Below are 15,440 nucleotides of genomic sequence, written 5' to 3' on the forward strand. Positions count from 1 at the left end.
AAATACTTACAGGTATACCCCAACATTGCGTTTATTCATAGGGGACCTGGGGTACTGAATAAATATGTGATCCAAAAGGGTGATCAGAAATACCTTGATTTCGGATCATGTTTTTATTTAGTCAGGAGGTCAGTTCAACAAGGTCTGATGATAAAATTCTACAATCAAGAAAAGGGTTATTATTTGGGAGTGGATACCCCTATAGACTCAATAAACACACTCTTGTTACATCAGACCATGGTTCTGAGAGAATCTTTGCTCGACCCCTGGTAGCTATGGTACAAGCAGCAGGCAATACCCAGGGATGTGTGTGTAATGACGAAGCAGTACTAACAATTTTAAAAGTCAAGAAAACATCACAATTCCAAATGAACTGAGATAAAAAGACAATGGAATGAGAAAAAACAACAAAATAAATAAAATCAATAAAAGGGAACCATGAATATGAATTTGTGAAGTTTTAAGCCAAAAGTGCCTAAAAATACTAGGGCATTATTTCAAAATAACAGTTTACTATGGACAAGACCTAGGCGCAATTTCAGATTTACCGAACTAAAGTGAAGGTTTAATACACCAAGTGGGTCATCGCTCAAAGATTTTATCTTCAGACCAAGGGCCTGATTTAGATCTTGGTGGATGGGTTACTCCATCACAACAGTGACGGATATCCCATCAGCCTAAATATAATTTCCGATATATTTTATGGTATTATACTTTGGCGGACGGGATATCCATCACTGTTCTGATGGAGTAACCCATCCACTGAGATATAAATCAGGCTCTTAGTTTCCAACTGCTGGAAAACTTTCTTGTGGTCCACCTTTAAGCCCCTCTTTCCCAAATGCAGGCCTCTGGGCACCTAGTCTCTCTTCAGCCAAGTCACCAGCAAGGTCCATTGCTCTGTGGAGAGCAGTTCTAGTCCCTGGGTGCCAGCAGGAATCAGGAGTCTTTGATTTCTTGTGTGAGTCATCTTCTTCTATCAGAATCTGAAGTCTACTTCTATCAAGGACTTCTGATTATGATTATTCCCCATGTCCAGGGTTGTTTAGAGGAGCAGGTCCAGGTGAAATTTGAATTGCACTGGCATAATTTGCATAATTTCTAGCCTTAGCCTTATGCTTGTTATACAAAAGTCCCCAAACTACAGCAGTATGCCATGTAACCTAATTGCTGTTTATGGCAAATGTATTACAAGCGTTCAGAAATTACGTGAATGGCCACAACACAAGAGGCTTTACTTGTCTTTTTTTTTTTTTTACAGCAAAATGGGTCATCACATCAAAAAATTGATATGAGGACACATTTCAGGCTAAAGTATTGTACTAAATGATGGATTTAAATTTCACATAATTATGTGTCTTTTCACATCGTTTTTATGAAATTTTGCATAATTATGTGAAAGCAAATTATGTGAATTCTACACACCTCGACTGAGGAGGTGGTGGTTGAGGTGCCGGATATATCCTGTGTACTATCCAGTAACTAAATAAATTCTACTATCCAATCCTATTTTCGCACAGTCTCCCCACCTCCTTTTGCACCCTCCCCATTATATTGTAAGAATGAAGGTGGAAATATTTCTGAGGCATTGTTCTAGCATTTCCCCGAGCAGATGGCTTACTCCCATCTAGGACTGTTCAGGTTCTTGCAAACCTGCACAGTGAAATAACTGTGTGATTTTATTTTGCTGTGATAGCACACAGACCCCAATAGGGAGGATGCATTTTTTCAATTTATTAGCACTCTATTCTATTGGCTTACAAGGGTTTTTATTGATAAGTTTCCTATTCAATGGGCTTAGAAGGAATATTTTAGGGGTGACTTATGAATACATAAAAATAGGCTTTTTACACACAGCCAAGACACTTTTCATTGCCATGTGCCACTGAAGTACATTTAAATTGTTGCACCGTGGTGCTTCTGGCAGACATCAATTTTTGTCATGTATCCTGGGTGTAAATATAAACTTGAGGCCATATATGACTTTCAAACTTCCATGCCATCACTGACTTTTCTGCATCATCTGTAATGGTCTTACAGGTCAGTTAAACAGACTAAGGGCCTTATTACGATGTCGGTCGGAGGTGCCTCTGACCAACATGGTCTCGGTCTCAGGAACGACCGACCCCCAGTCTTATAAAAGACTGACAAGAAAGATGTAAATAAGGTATTGAAAAGTGGGCCTTTCTGTAGTCTATAACATATTCTAAGTCTAATATGGAGTCATACTCCAAAGGTTCTACCAATAATACTCTTGGCTCCACCTGATAAATTTAGCTGGGATCCCAAGAAATGCACATTGTTGCCTAATCAGTGTCAGTTGCATGTCCCGTGTAAACCTATGATATTTCAAGATGATTAAATTAAATCAGAGTTTGACTTATCAGACTTGAATGCTGCCAAGTGCGGTATCCCATTAGTAGAAAATAGTGACCCCTTATTATGTATTTTGCAACCTTCTATGACTGATTGAGAAAGGTGTTTGAGATCAAACCACATACCTTTTCCTTAGGTATGAGTTGTTGAATTTAAAACAAGTCCATTCAAATTTAGTAAGTTGCACAACAACTTTTAATTATTTCTTCTTTCAGACATGTTGACCTGAAAAAAGAAATAGAAAAATTATTTGCTTTGTTTTATCTGAATTTATAATGCAAAATAAAAGATGGCGTATCTTGGTCAGTCAGTTCCCTTTTGAAGTATGTTGCATTTATCAGTTTATTGGTAAGCTAGCTTACCATTTGACTAAGCGTTTTTCAGAGAAAAATAAGAAGGAGCCTGACTTATTTATAATACACACATAAATAGAAGTGAACAGAAATTCTGAAGTTCCTGAGTCGATTGAGTTAGGTAGTGTTCAAAGTATTCTCTCCATTGGAGAGCATGACATAAGATATATATATATACAAATTATTACATGTACTGTGATAAATCTGAACACTTTGAAAAAGACTGATGAAGTAAAACTAAAGCTCCTAAGAATCAGGTAACATCGCAGTTAGTAAAGGTACAGCTGGTAAAAAACTGGACAATTAAAGTAGCTACCTTGTCTAGTGAAGAAATTGGTATTGAATACTGTAAAGTCTTCCGTTAATTACATAATTTTTTCTTTGAAAATGACTTTTCCATCACTTCAAGAAAATATTGTTCCAGGATTCTTAGATTCAGGAGCATTACACTTGCTCAGTGTATAGAGACACCAGAACTCTTTGCTCGGCTTGATCATGGGTACCAAAATGGCAGTAAGTCACTGCATATAGAAAGTGTACACTTTCATTTGTGAATTGCAGGTAAGGGATCGTTGTAATGATTATTAGGTTTAATGGTCAAGATGATCTTTGCAATGTCAAGTTCATTGACAGGTTTGAATTCTGACCACTGAGTATTATTTTTAGGTTTTTGCAACTCTGGTTGATATTGATGCTCATCTAGGGTTCTCGTGATGAATTCAGGGCATTCAGCTGCTTTTTTGAGCTCCACCTCCATTGAATTGGCTTTGGCTGTGAAGAAGGAGGACAAGTCTTTGCTGCTTAAGATCATTTTTGCGGTAGATGGAGCAGATTTAGCAGCTTTATTAGATCGATCTTTTAGCAGATTGAAAAGTTTCCTCGTCTGTTTTTTGCGCTATCCAAAAGGCTTTCTTGTTGAAACAGACAAAGTATAGGCCCACCTTCATTCAGAGAGGAACCTTGAAATAAATATTCCAAAATGAAGAGTTTCCATTTGATATGCATTCTTATACTATCTTTTCTAACGCATATGATGGTGAAATAGCACATGGAATAAAAGCAAGGTGACTCACAAGCTTTTAAATTGTTTTGTGATTGTGCTCAGAAGACTTCTAGCTCTGTATATTCAGGCCCAGAATTATCATGCCTTGACGCAGCACAGTGCAGCAAGCAACCTTGCTGTGATGTGTGAAATGGCAGGAATGAGCTGTATTTAACTTTGTACAGTGCATTCCTATCCTTTCCTTGCGCACAATGTGCTGACTTGCGCCAATGCGGGCACATTTGCGCCATGTTGCAAGGGTGTCTGCAGTGTATGCAGGATTGACTTTGTGCATGAAGGGACCTCTTCCTTCACAAAAACACATCTCAGAGGCATTTTCCTCTTTCTATGTGTGCTGCAGAATGCAGCACACATAGAAAGAAGAAGATGCTAGGAGACATAAAGATGTTTCTCCTCGTTAAACATCCCTTGGGAGGTGTAACATTTTGATGCTGGCACTAGGGTTGGCGAAAGCCTGGGCCATTTATCGGGTCACTAATATTGAGACCCTTCATGAGAGATTTTTGAGCACCTCAAATCCTTTGTTTCACATTTGGGACAAGGGCAAACTGGCCTGCAGCAAAGCAACTTATAAATATCCAGAACAAAAGTAAATGATAAAGCTTAATCATCCATCATCCTTATGTTTATTCGGTAGAAAACAATAATACATAACAACAAAAATAATGTGGCTTTTTCTGGCAGTTGAAAGTCATGGAAACATGATTTATGAATTTTATACTCAGCAGAAGGTGAGCATGTCTGATTGATAATACCTAAAGATGCATGTGTGCCATACATATATTTTCTAAAGGTCATTATTTTGAAAAGCTGTCCTCTAAGACCTGCAATTTTGTCTGTAGTAAAAATGAACCTAATTCTTAGTGGTGTAAACTTTTTGCCAATCGTTTATCAATGTGAGATAAAAATCCTTAAAATATATAGAAAAAATCAGGTGCTAAATCAATGAGATATCTAAATATATATATATATATATATATATATAAATACATATACATATATTACCTACTGGTGGTCACCAGTAGGTAGTTATAGTTAGAACCAGGGGGCATATTATCTAGAACAGCGTTACAGTTATCACCGGTTTAGAAGCAGAAAACTGCCGCTAAAGCGGCGATAATGGTCTTGATAATATGCCCTGGAGAATTCCAATAGAATCCAATGTTCACACCAGAACATGGACTTCTATTGGAATTCTCAAGAGCATATTATCAAGCCCATTATCACCGCTTTAGCAGCAGTGTTCTGCCGCTAAACCAGTGATAATTTTCAACGCTGCTCTTGATAATATGCCCCCTAGTTTCCATAGGAAACCATTTTTTGATTTGCTAATAATTTGGCGTCGTTTGATGAATTCTCGCAAAATTCTACCACAAACAAGTCTATCCAGGTCAGCTCCTATCCTGAAAGTTTGGGTATTTCGTCAAGCGGGTGCTGAGAAAAATAGAAAATTTTGAGATGAGCTACAGCCAGAACTGCGGAACGGAATTGCCCCAAATTTGGCAAAATGGTAGTGCTTGGTTCAGAAAGCAACCTTTTTTAAATTGTGCAAATCCATTCAGTAGTTGCTGAGAAATTTAAAAAATGAGAGTCAAAAAATCAATTTCCCATAGGAAACGTTGGGCAAGGCTACAGGTGAAACTACTGAATGAAATAACCCCAAATTTAGCAAAAAGGAAGTTCTTGATTCAGAAAGCGACCTTTTGTAAAATGGTGCAAATCCGTTCAGTAGTTGCTGTCAAAATCAAACAATAAAAATATCGATATCTATGGCCGCGGTGGATTCCCGACCCCTCCCGACCACGAGCTTCACTCTAATTGGCTGTCAACACTCCAAACCAGGAAGTGTTGGCAGCCATCTTGTGACTCGGTAGAAGCGAGTCACCAGAAAACAGAGGAATATAGATATAAAACAAGAGAATGGGGAAGGGTAGAAACACCCTGACCCCCTAGGCCTGCTCAGGGGTTCCCAGAAGGACCCCCAAAGCCAAAAAAAAAGCAATATTGCTAGAGTTCCCGCATTTTATTTTAATGAGGCCCCCAGGTGGGCTAGGTCCGAGGGGCATTTCTCAAAAAATATTAGCAGGGCCCACTGCGGCCCCCGCAGCCCCGGGCACCACCACCTCCCCGGGACTTCACTCATGTTGGGAGGGGGCCAACACGGCCCCCCACCTGGAGCCTATAATGGCCTTGGGGACTGCCACCCCCCAGGACCAGCTCCTGCAGTGTCTCAGGGTGTCCACCCCCGGGACACTGCTGTTTGCTATGACAGGGCGGGAGCTGCGCTGCTCCTGCCCTGTCATAGCAAAATTGCTTTGGGTTTTGGAATTGAGAGAAAGGAAACCTGCTCTCTCTTCCAAAATCCAAAGCCTATAGCTTTTCCACACAGAGATCTGCATGTCAGCAGCTCCCCGTGTGGAAAAGCAATGCCAGCTCCCGCAGGAGGTAGGGAGGCGGCGGGTTCGTGTGGACAATGGGGCTTGCCCCACAGTCCCCAATGGATAGGGCTGTCCCCGGGGGATGGGGTCCCCAGGGCTAGAAGTGGCCCGAGAGGGGGCCAGCTGCCAGCTCAGCTCCGCCAGCCTTGCCCTCGCCACTGTCCCCCGCATCCAACGAATGACCTCCTACCTCACCGCCAAGACCTGGAACACCCTCCCTACCCATATACGGCAGACTCAAGACCTACTAACCTTCAGAAGACTCCTCAAGACCTGGCTCTTTGAGCAGTAGCAGCACCCCCCTCCCCTCAGCACCTTGAGACCCTCACAGGTATGTAGCGCGCTCTACAAGTACTATGATTGATTGATCAGCCAGACTATCTTGAATCCAGTGGCAAAGTGAGCAATGGACCCACGTCTGGGCATACCCTGCCAACTCAGAGCGAACAAAGGGATACCAAGTGGGATGATGGACGGAGCATTTGAGCAAATCAAACACTCGACCCCAGTGAAGTGATGTGGGTTTAATCCATCATCATTCTTTAGCTCACTCCACTACCCCAGTTCAGACATGGCCATATGCAAATCAGTCTGACCCTGTGCCTCATGGGAACAGTCCAGCCCGAACTGCCAAGCTATGCCTTCCCTGGAACGGAAACAAGCATCCTGGGACCGGTTTCGGATTCATAACCCTCATCAGCCAGGCTATCTTGAATCCAGTGGCAAAGTGAGCAAGGGACCCATGTCTGGGCATACCCTGCCAATTTAGGGCGAGCACCGGCGTGTGTTTAAGAGGGTCCACCACATGCCAAAGCAACCTCCTCCGCCGTTGCATACACACAGTCAAGCTGTGCTCACAATTCAGACTGGGTCTTGATTGCCAAGTTGGTGTATCAAGGCCACTCATCATCGCAGGCTGCACAGGTGCTCAGCTCTGGTGGCACTAACTCAGTGGAACTGAAGTCATCGCCACGTGGCGGGAGGTCCGTGTCGGGGGGGTCGTCAATCTGTGAATTACAGCCTGCTAAACAAAAAGCAAGATAAGATTGTGCGTCATGAGTCCATTAAAGGAGAGAGAGAGAGAGAGAGAGAGAGAGAGAGAAAGAGTGAGAAAGAGTGAGAGATAGGAAGAGAAAGAGTAATAAAGAAAGAGTGAGAGGTAGACAGAAAGAAAGATGAAGAGAATGAGAAAGAGAAAAGAAGGGTGAGAAAGAGGAAGAGAGAAACAGAGGAAGGGTGTGAGCGAGAGAAAGAGAGAGAGAGACTGGAAGAGAGAGAGAAAGAGTGTAAGAGAGAGAAAGGAAGAGATGGAGAGGGACAGTGCGTGCCCACCCTGTGGACAAAACCCTCACAGCTCACTTTTCCACCACCGGTGTGTCTACAACCACGTCCCGGGACATAGGAGAGCCCTCAAGATTACTCATCTGAAATGTAATATGGAATCAGTAATGGCAGAGTACAAACAACTGTGCATGCCTAAATCGCAGTCTCGCCTCTGTGCATCCAGGCTTCCACTGCCCAGAGGTGTCTGACCGCTGCTGGCCCCCTGGGCTGCTGCACCCCATCTTATCCCACTGCCCGGAGGTGACAGTCCGCCGCTGCACAAAAAAGCCTCTCTGCTCACCTTCCGCAACCTGCGTGTAGAAAAGAGGGCCTACCATGTGTCACTGAAAGCCCCGGGCAGGGAACCCTGTATATCATACAGCCCGCTTTGCAGGCCACCAGGTCTCACATTTGGTGCTGGGTCTTCATTTCGCCATGGTAGAGGACATCCCAGTGCCCCCGGCTTATCATCGCAGATGGAACACCCGCTCAGCCCTTGCGGTGCCACTAACTCTTTGACCAGCGAGGCGATAGCACATGACGGTAGGCCTGTGCTGTCTGATGTCTTAGGCCTAAACTGCCAAAGGTATGCTCAGACGTGAGTCCCATGCTCTCCACACCACTGGATCCAAGCAAGCCGGGCTGAAGACGGCTGGAATGCCAGAAACCGGTCCTCGGAAGCTTGTTTCCGGTCCAGGGAAGGCATGGCTTGGCAGTTTGGGCTGGACTGTTCCCATGAGGCACAGGGTCAGACTGATTTGCATATGGCCATGTCTGAACTGGGGTGGAGTGGAGTGCTAAAAAACTATGGATTTAGGCCCAGATCTCTGTACTGGGGTGAATGTATGACATTGTTCTGCATTCTGTCCATCAACTGTAGTTTTTGTTATTGAGTCTGGAGGCATGAAAGACTGAGTGAATGTACCAATTTGAAGTCACTACCAAGAGGTATGCAGAGTTTTTCATTTAGAGTTTTTATATGTTTAGTTGACAACCACACCCCATACCCTTCTGAAAAGCTGGTACAGCTTTCCTATGACAAATTCAAATTACAAAATGCTTATATTGTACTTTTCATTGCAGTAGATGCTGATAAGCTGCTCTTCCAATATTTTAGAAGTGTTAAAGGAGATTAGCAACTGAAGGTGTTGATGAAGTTATTATCCTTGCCAGTCACATGTGCAGATGGTGTACATATGTGAGAAGGAGATCTTCTCAAGCAGCTCTACAAGGAAGTTTTGTAGTCACACTCCATAAAAACATTTATATACTCCAAGCCCCCTGACGATTTATGATAAAACATCTCAAGTACTATTTGTTAGACCTGTCAGCCTTTGGGTAGACTTCCGGCAAACTTTTTGCCTTACTCCTCCACATTTTCCTGACTTTGTTTTTGTTGGCCTTAAGACTCTATGTACTTTACCACGGCTAACCAGTGCTAATGTGTGCATGCTCACTCTTTAAAATATGGTAACATTGGCTTGTGCACAATTGGCATATTTACTATACTTTTAAGTCCCTACTAAATTGGAACTACATGTACTTAGGTCCGGTAAATTAAATGCTACTAGAGGGCCTGCAACACTTGTTGTGTCACTCACTTGAGTAGCCTTGAAAATATGTCTCAGGCCTGCAATTGCCACCTGTGTGTACAGTTTTAAACTGCCATTTTACCTGGCAAAATAAAACTTTTGCCAAGCGCAAACCTTCCTTTTGTAATACATATAAGTCATCCTTAGGTTAAGGCCCTTAACAGCCCAATGGCCATGGTGCAACGTATTTTAGAAATAGGGCATGTCATTTTGAGCTTTACGTGTCCTTGTGAAAAACTCTTAAATTCATGTTTTTCTACTGCAAGTACTGCTTCTCCCATAGAATAACAGTGGAGTTACATTATTATATCTAGTAAGCTGTGACTTACACATGCCTCACTTCATCTTATTTTTTGGGTGTCTTCCAGGAAGTATTATGGTCTGTTCATGCTCTGATTCTGTGGTCGGTCATTTCAAGATAATGGGACTGATTCACAAAGGTAAGCTGATGCTTTTGTGTATTCACTGTTTGGTATTCACAAACTACCAGCTAATAGTAATTTTAAAACTGTGGAGAAATTGCAATCAGGGTGGAGATCTCTACTGATAAAAACATAGGAAAGGTATTTCTCTTTATGTGCTGAGTACTCCGCCCTTCCTTTGTTAATCAGGCCCATAGTATCCAATCAATAAATGCCTCTTTAACAGTCAATAATAATCTGTGGATCATATAATTATTTTTTTGTCCTCATTTTGCCATATTTCTTGCCGGGTTAGCCTCTACACCATCTATGTCTTACAAAGGGGAACCAGACCGTTGACCTTAAGAAGAATGGGAAGACTGTTGTCCCACAAGCATACTACTGTTTCCACTTCCATCTCCTTAACAACTGAGACTGCCCAAGGATAGGAGATACCATGGTTGCGTAATCATAGGACTAACGTTTCCTTCTCTCTCCACCTTATCAACGGAGCCCAAATTCTTTCTCTGCTTCTTGGATCACATGCCACATCTGATTCAGATATATATACATATAACATTTCTAAGGCATTCAGAAAGGAGTGGGGGATTTTCAGATTTACATAGCTTGCAGATCTCACGCCTTGCCAATCAGATTACATAGAACAAAAGCTTTGAGTCAACCGTTGTAATTTACACATCTTGTCCCCAATAAAATATACAAGGGCTTACTCTAATTTGAGTCCAGATGATAACTCCAACAAAGTCACAGATTGAATTCCAAAATGATGCTATTACTGGGCAAAACATAAACAAGTATATATCATCGGCAGCTACTAACATACACCTAGGGCAAGTATAGATATTATCAGGGATTTTGGAAAGCTTCGCTGGGGACCAATAAACTCTATGGGTAGTAAATAGCTGATTTCATTTAAGTGTTGCCAGTTTTACTACTTGTCTTAATATGCTAAAAGAATTTCTCCAAATTTGTGTCAAATCCTCACCAGTAAACTCTTCATCCCACAGTTGTAACATTTTGGTCTCAATCTTCACACCCATCTCCAAAAAGGCCAAATACCAAAAGGATGATTCCTTTTTCAACTGATCAGTTCTCATCACTTGATCACATTTGGATTCCTTCTCCTCGGCCCACTCTTGAATTGCCCACCAGGAACTAAGTTGATAGTATTTAAACCTTAAACAGTTGGATAATGCTTCCCAGCTCATCAAATCCACACCTACCTTAAGGTCTAGCCAACAGCTAATCCCCCCTGCTTTAAAAGGCTGACTTAGTTGGTCCCTCAAGCACTCTGGGGTGTCCTGGCGAGTCCCAAATGAGTGCCCATGATGAAAAATATAGAGCTCCCAAAGTTTTACATACATACATCCATGTATATAATGCAGACTTCAAAATCTTAAGTCTCACCTTTTTAAAAACATACGATTTCCGTATCTAAAAAGAAAGTGTGTCTGAGCTTGTGGGAGATCCATTAACATCGCCTCAAAGAGTAGGCCGGTCATTGTTTTATCTGTCCTACTGGCAAGCATGCAGACATTTTTTTATTGAATAGCATAGCAGGAAATCAATATATCCGCAATGTCACTCCTCCCATTTCAATCCTCCTACAGAGCTTTTTCTATGAAATTCTAGGCCCTTTTGATGCCCAGATAAAACTTCCTATTTTCCCCTGAAGTATTGCTATAGCCCTCTTCTGAAAAACCAATGGGATGGTATTAAAAAAAAAATTCACCTTTGGAATTATAATAATTTTTATAAGGTTTACCCTTCCATAGATATTCAGAGGTAGGTTCACCCATTTTGAAAGTAGTCCAGTTACCTCCTGACTAACTTTCCTCCAATTTATTTTTGTAATGTCTTCCAATCTCTGAGTTATTAAAACTCCCAAATACCATATTTGAGTTTTCACCACACGGTTTACCCTTATCCTGATTCCAGGCCCTAATCTAGTTTTTTCTACATTTACTTTGTACCCAGAGATTACACCAAACATCTCTGCCTTTCTCATCAGGTTAGGAATTGCGTCCTGTGGGTTTCTCGTGTACAACAACAGATTGAGTACATATAATGCTAATTGAACTTCTAAACCCTGTGTTTTAAAAGGGAGAATATCAGTATCTATCCTAATCAAATTGGCTAATAGCTCGATATATCTATCTAAATGAAGTGCTTGGTCCCTCCAAAAATTTCGAACCAATCTGACAGCCCCGTTAATCAACACCCTAGCTTTAGGACCACTATATAAGTTTCTCACTGTCCTGACCATAGTTTGTGGAAAGCCAAAGCTTTTCAAAGCTTCCCAGAGATAGGGCCAATGTACCTGGTCGAATGCTTTCGCAGCATTTACAGCCACTATAGTTAAAGGTAATTTTGGAGCCACCACAATATCCATAACTCCCAACAGCTGAAAAGTTAATTCATTCAACTGCCTGCCTGGTATGTAGCCTCTTTGGTTAGGATGAATAACCTCATGTATTACCTTAGCTACCCTAGAAGCTATAATTCCGGAAAAGATCTTATAATACGCATTCAAGAGGGTTATCGGTCTATATGAATCCTCTTTCTGTGGATCCTTATTTGGTTTCAAAATCAAAGTGACTGTAGCCTCGAACCATGATTTAGGGACTTTCTTCCAGCTTATATATATCTTATTAAATAAAGATTGTAAAATAGGAGTTACTATATCAATAATACAAAGAAAAACTTCGATTGGTAGACCATCTGGTCCTGCAGCCATTCCCTTAACCATTTTTTTACACTGAACTCTTATCTCCTTGATCTCTCCTTCTAAAACTTTCTGTTGCTCTATAGCTAAATGTGGAAGTGTTGAAAATCCCAACCATACCTATATCTCTACTTGGCATGGTTTAATATCATCTCTATACAGATCTCTCATGAAGTTACAAGCCTCTCCACATATATATGAGGTAGCAGTTAATAGATCACCAGCTTCTCTACTGATCAACTCCCGAATTGTATTCCTAGCCTTGTCTACCTTTGCCTTCAAGGCTAATAACGATCTACATTTTTCTCCATAAGCAACATGTTGGAGTTTACTAGCCTTTCACCTATCCAGCGATTTGTTAACAAGCTGTGCCCGGAACTCCACCTATAACCTCTCCAGCTCTTTACTCAGACTATAAACCCTATCTGGCTTGTCCATGGAGGCCTTCTGTAGTTCTTCTTTTTTTTCTTAATCTCTCCCATTCTATTCTCCCTTTTCTGTTTCTCCGCTCTACTTTTCCCTATCACGATGGATTTTAGGACCCCCCTTAAATATGGTTTAAAAGCATCCCATATTATATGCCATTCTGCTGAGCACTTGTGAGCGCAAAATAAAACCTCAGATTTTTCCCTCAGATCTCCAACCTCATTCTCATCCAGAAGTAGCGTCCTATCTAATGGTCATCTTCCATTCTGTTCTTTTTGATGAAAGCCTAATGATAATATTACGGCAGAATGATCCAACACTATTGCTGGCATATGGGTCACCTCCACCACATGCCCACAAAGCTCCTGGTCTAATAAGAAATAATCTATACGTGAGTGGTGCCTATAAGTTTTACTATAGAATGTAAACTCCCTCACCTTCCTTTTTTTAATATGCCATATATGGACTAAATTAAATTCTTTCATAATGCTTATCGATCTAGAAAATGTTTTTGGTGGATTAGTGAATTTAACTTTTGAGGTCCTATCCAATCCTTTATTCGAAACTAAGTTAAAATCACCCCCTGATATAATGGCGGCTGTCGTCTCAAATAGACAGGACTCGAGTTTTTCCATGGCTTCTGGATTATCGTTATTTGGACCGTAATATACTGCACACACCAGAGGCCTACATTGAACTGAGAGGGTTGCCACTGACCACCTACCTGACAAATCTGTTTTAAACTTAACTACTCTTATTTCTTTATTACTGTTAATAATTATAGCAACCCCCCTGGTACTCCCTCTCTGTTCTGAGCATAAAACTTCCTGCACTCATCTTAATTTTTCAAAGCATTGCGTACATTCCGTTCTTTCCAAGTGGGTCTAATGTAGTAGTATTATTTGGCCCTCACTATCATTTAGAGTTTCAACAACCTGTGACAGTTTCTTCCTAGATCTTAGCCAATTCACGTTCCAATTTAATAAATTGATCACTTTTATGTTATCCATACTCTTTTTGTAGGCTCAAATCTTTGTCTTGTTAAACCCATCTGATTCCCAAAATAATCTGAAACTGCTTACTAAGGACAACTTTTTTTTTATTTTTCTCCCACTGCAACCCACACCCAGTGCCCCTATTCCCCACTCCCTCCTAGGAAAACCCCTTTCTACCTCTTGGGTGATGCACTCCGCCCTTCGTGAACCCCCATTCCGAAGATAAAGAGAGGAGATGAGAAAGAAAAACCTGAGAAAAAGAAATAAACCAAAGGAAAGCAGCCTATCAATACCACGCAAACATCTATTCATAAATCAATATATCACTCCTGCAAACATCAGCTCATCCATCCACTTGTGAAATGAAAGTATCCACTTCCTCTGGATAGCTGATGTTATGCATTTTGTTCCGCCACATGATTTTCAACATGGCTGGAAATTTTAGTTAAACCTGAGCTCCTTCGCTACGTAATTCAGTCATTCTGGTACCTAGTTTCCACTGTCTCTGGGCCGTCCTCCTGCCCAAGTCTGATCTAATTTGATACAAGAAACGCTTGTGTTTTACGGAGCCTGCCTTCAGTGCCCTTCCCAGTATTAATTCCTTTACAGTGTATGTCAGAAAGTTTACCAAAATTTTTCTCTGAGATTTTCCGGATTCAACCTAAAAGGGTCTCTATGCGCTCTCTGGACCTCCTTCTCCCAATCAACATCCGATTTATCCGTTACAATTTCCCTCAGGAGACCACATATTAGAGTCTTTACATCTCCCTTCTCTGCTCCCTCCGGTATTTTTAGAAACCTAAAGTTATTTCGATGCAAGTGTGTTTCTAATCTTTCCAGATTTTCATGCAAAATTCTGTTATGCTTCATTAATGATTCAATATCCTTAGAATGTTCTGACACCGCCACTGATAGTGTTTTAACTTCTTCCTCTAGAGTGCATTAATGTTGCGCAAAATCATTGAGGTTCTCCTTGAGCACTTCGCACTTATCTCTAATCCCCTTCTGATTGAACTCTGATATTTCAAACTTTTCATATACCTTGCCTCAAATCCAAGAACATTTTTTCCATAGAATTTTCACCTTCGCCTCATTGACCCCCAAAACTCTCACCATTATCCACCTGTTTAAAGGTCCCAGTCTCAGTCTCAGTCTTTCTTATTCTACCGCCACTGCCACTGCCTTGGGTAGGTTCAGTGCTTACAGGCAAAGAGAAAGACGGACTAGCACAAGAACTAGAATCAGCATTAGGACCAGGATCAGGATTGAGGCTGTTACTAGAGCCAGAGCATGAGATGATACCGGGACTGAAACTAGAACTAGAGCTGATTACCGCTCCTCTATTTTCGACGGATGCTTATATTCATCGTCATTCATGGGTGATCCGGCTAACAGGGTAAATCTGTTCCCTAAGGGAACTAGGACATTATGGGCATGTTTTATAGACGTTTCCCCTTTGTTAGTGAGCTTTCAGCTTGCTCCATCATTTGAAAATATGATCTTAATGAGGGGGAAGGTTTTACAGGTACCCATGCTTATTTTTCAAAACACAGCACTGTGGCTAACCCCCATCCTTCAATTTCTTTTTCAATGAAACTGCTACTACTTCCCTTGCCACCTGCTGTCTGCCTTTTCCTACTTTACCACCTCTGCCTCACCCTTGTTTCAGGGTCAGTTAATACTTTTTCCACAGGGTTTTCAACCCTCTTATCAGCTCTCTCCACTGA

Source organism: Lissotriton vulgaris, chromosome 1_1 (genome assembly GCF_964263255.1).
Source record: "Lissotriton vulgaris chromosome 1_1, aLisVul1.2, whole genome shotgun sequence".
NCBI classification, from domain to species: Eukaryota; Metazoa; Chordata; class Amphibia; order Caudata; family Salamandridae; genus Lissotriton; species Lissotriton vulgaris.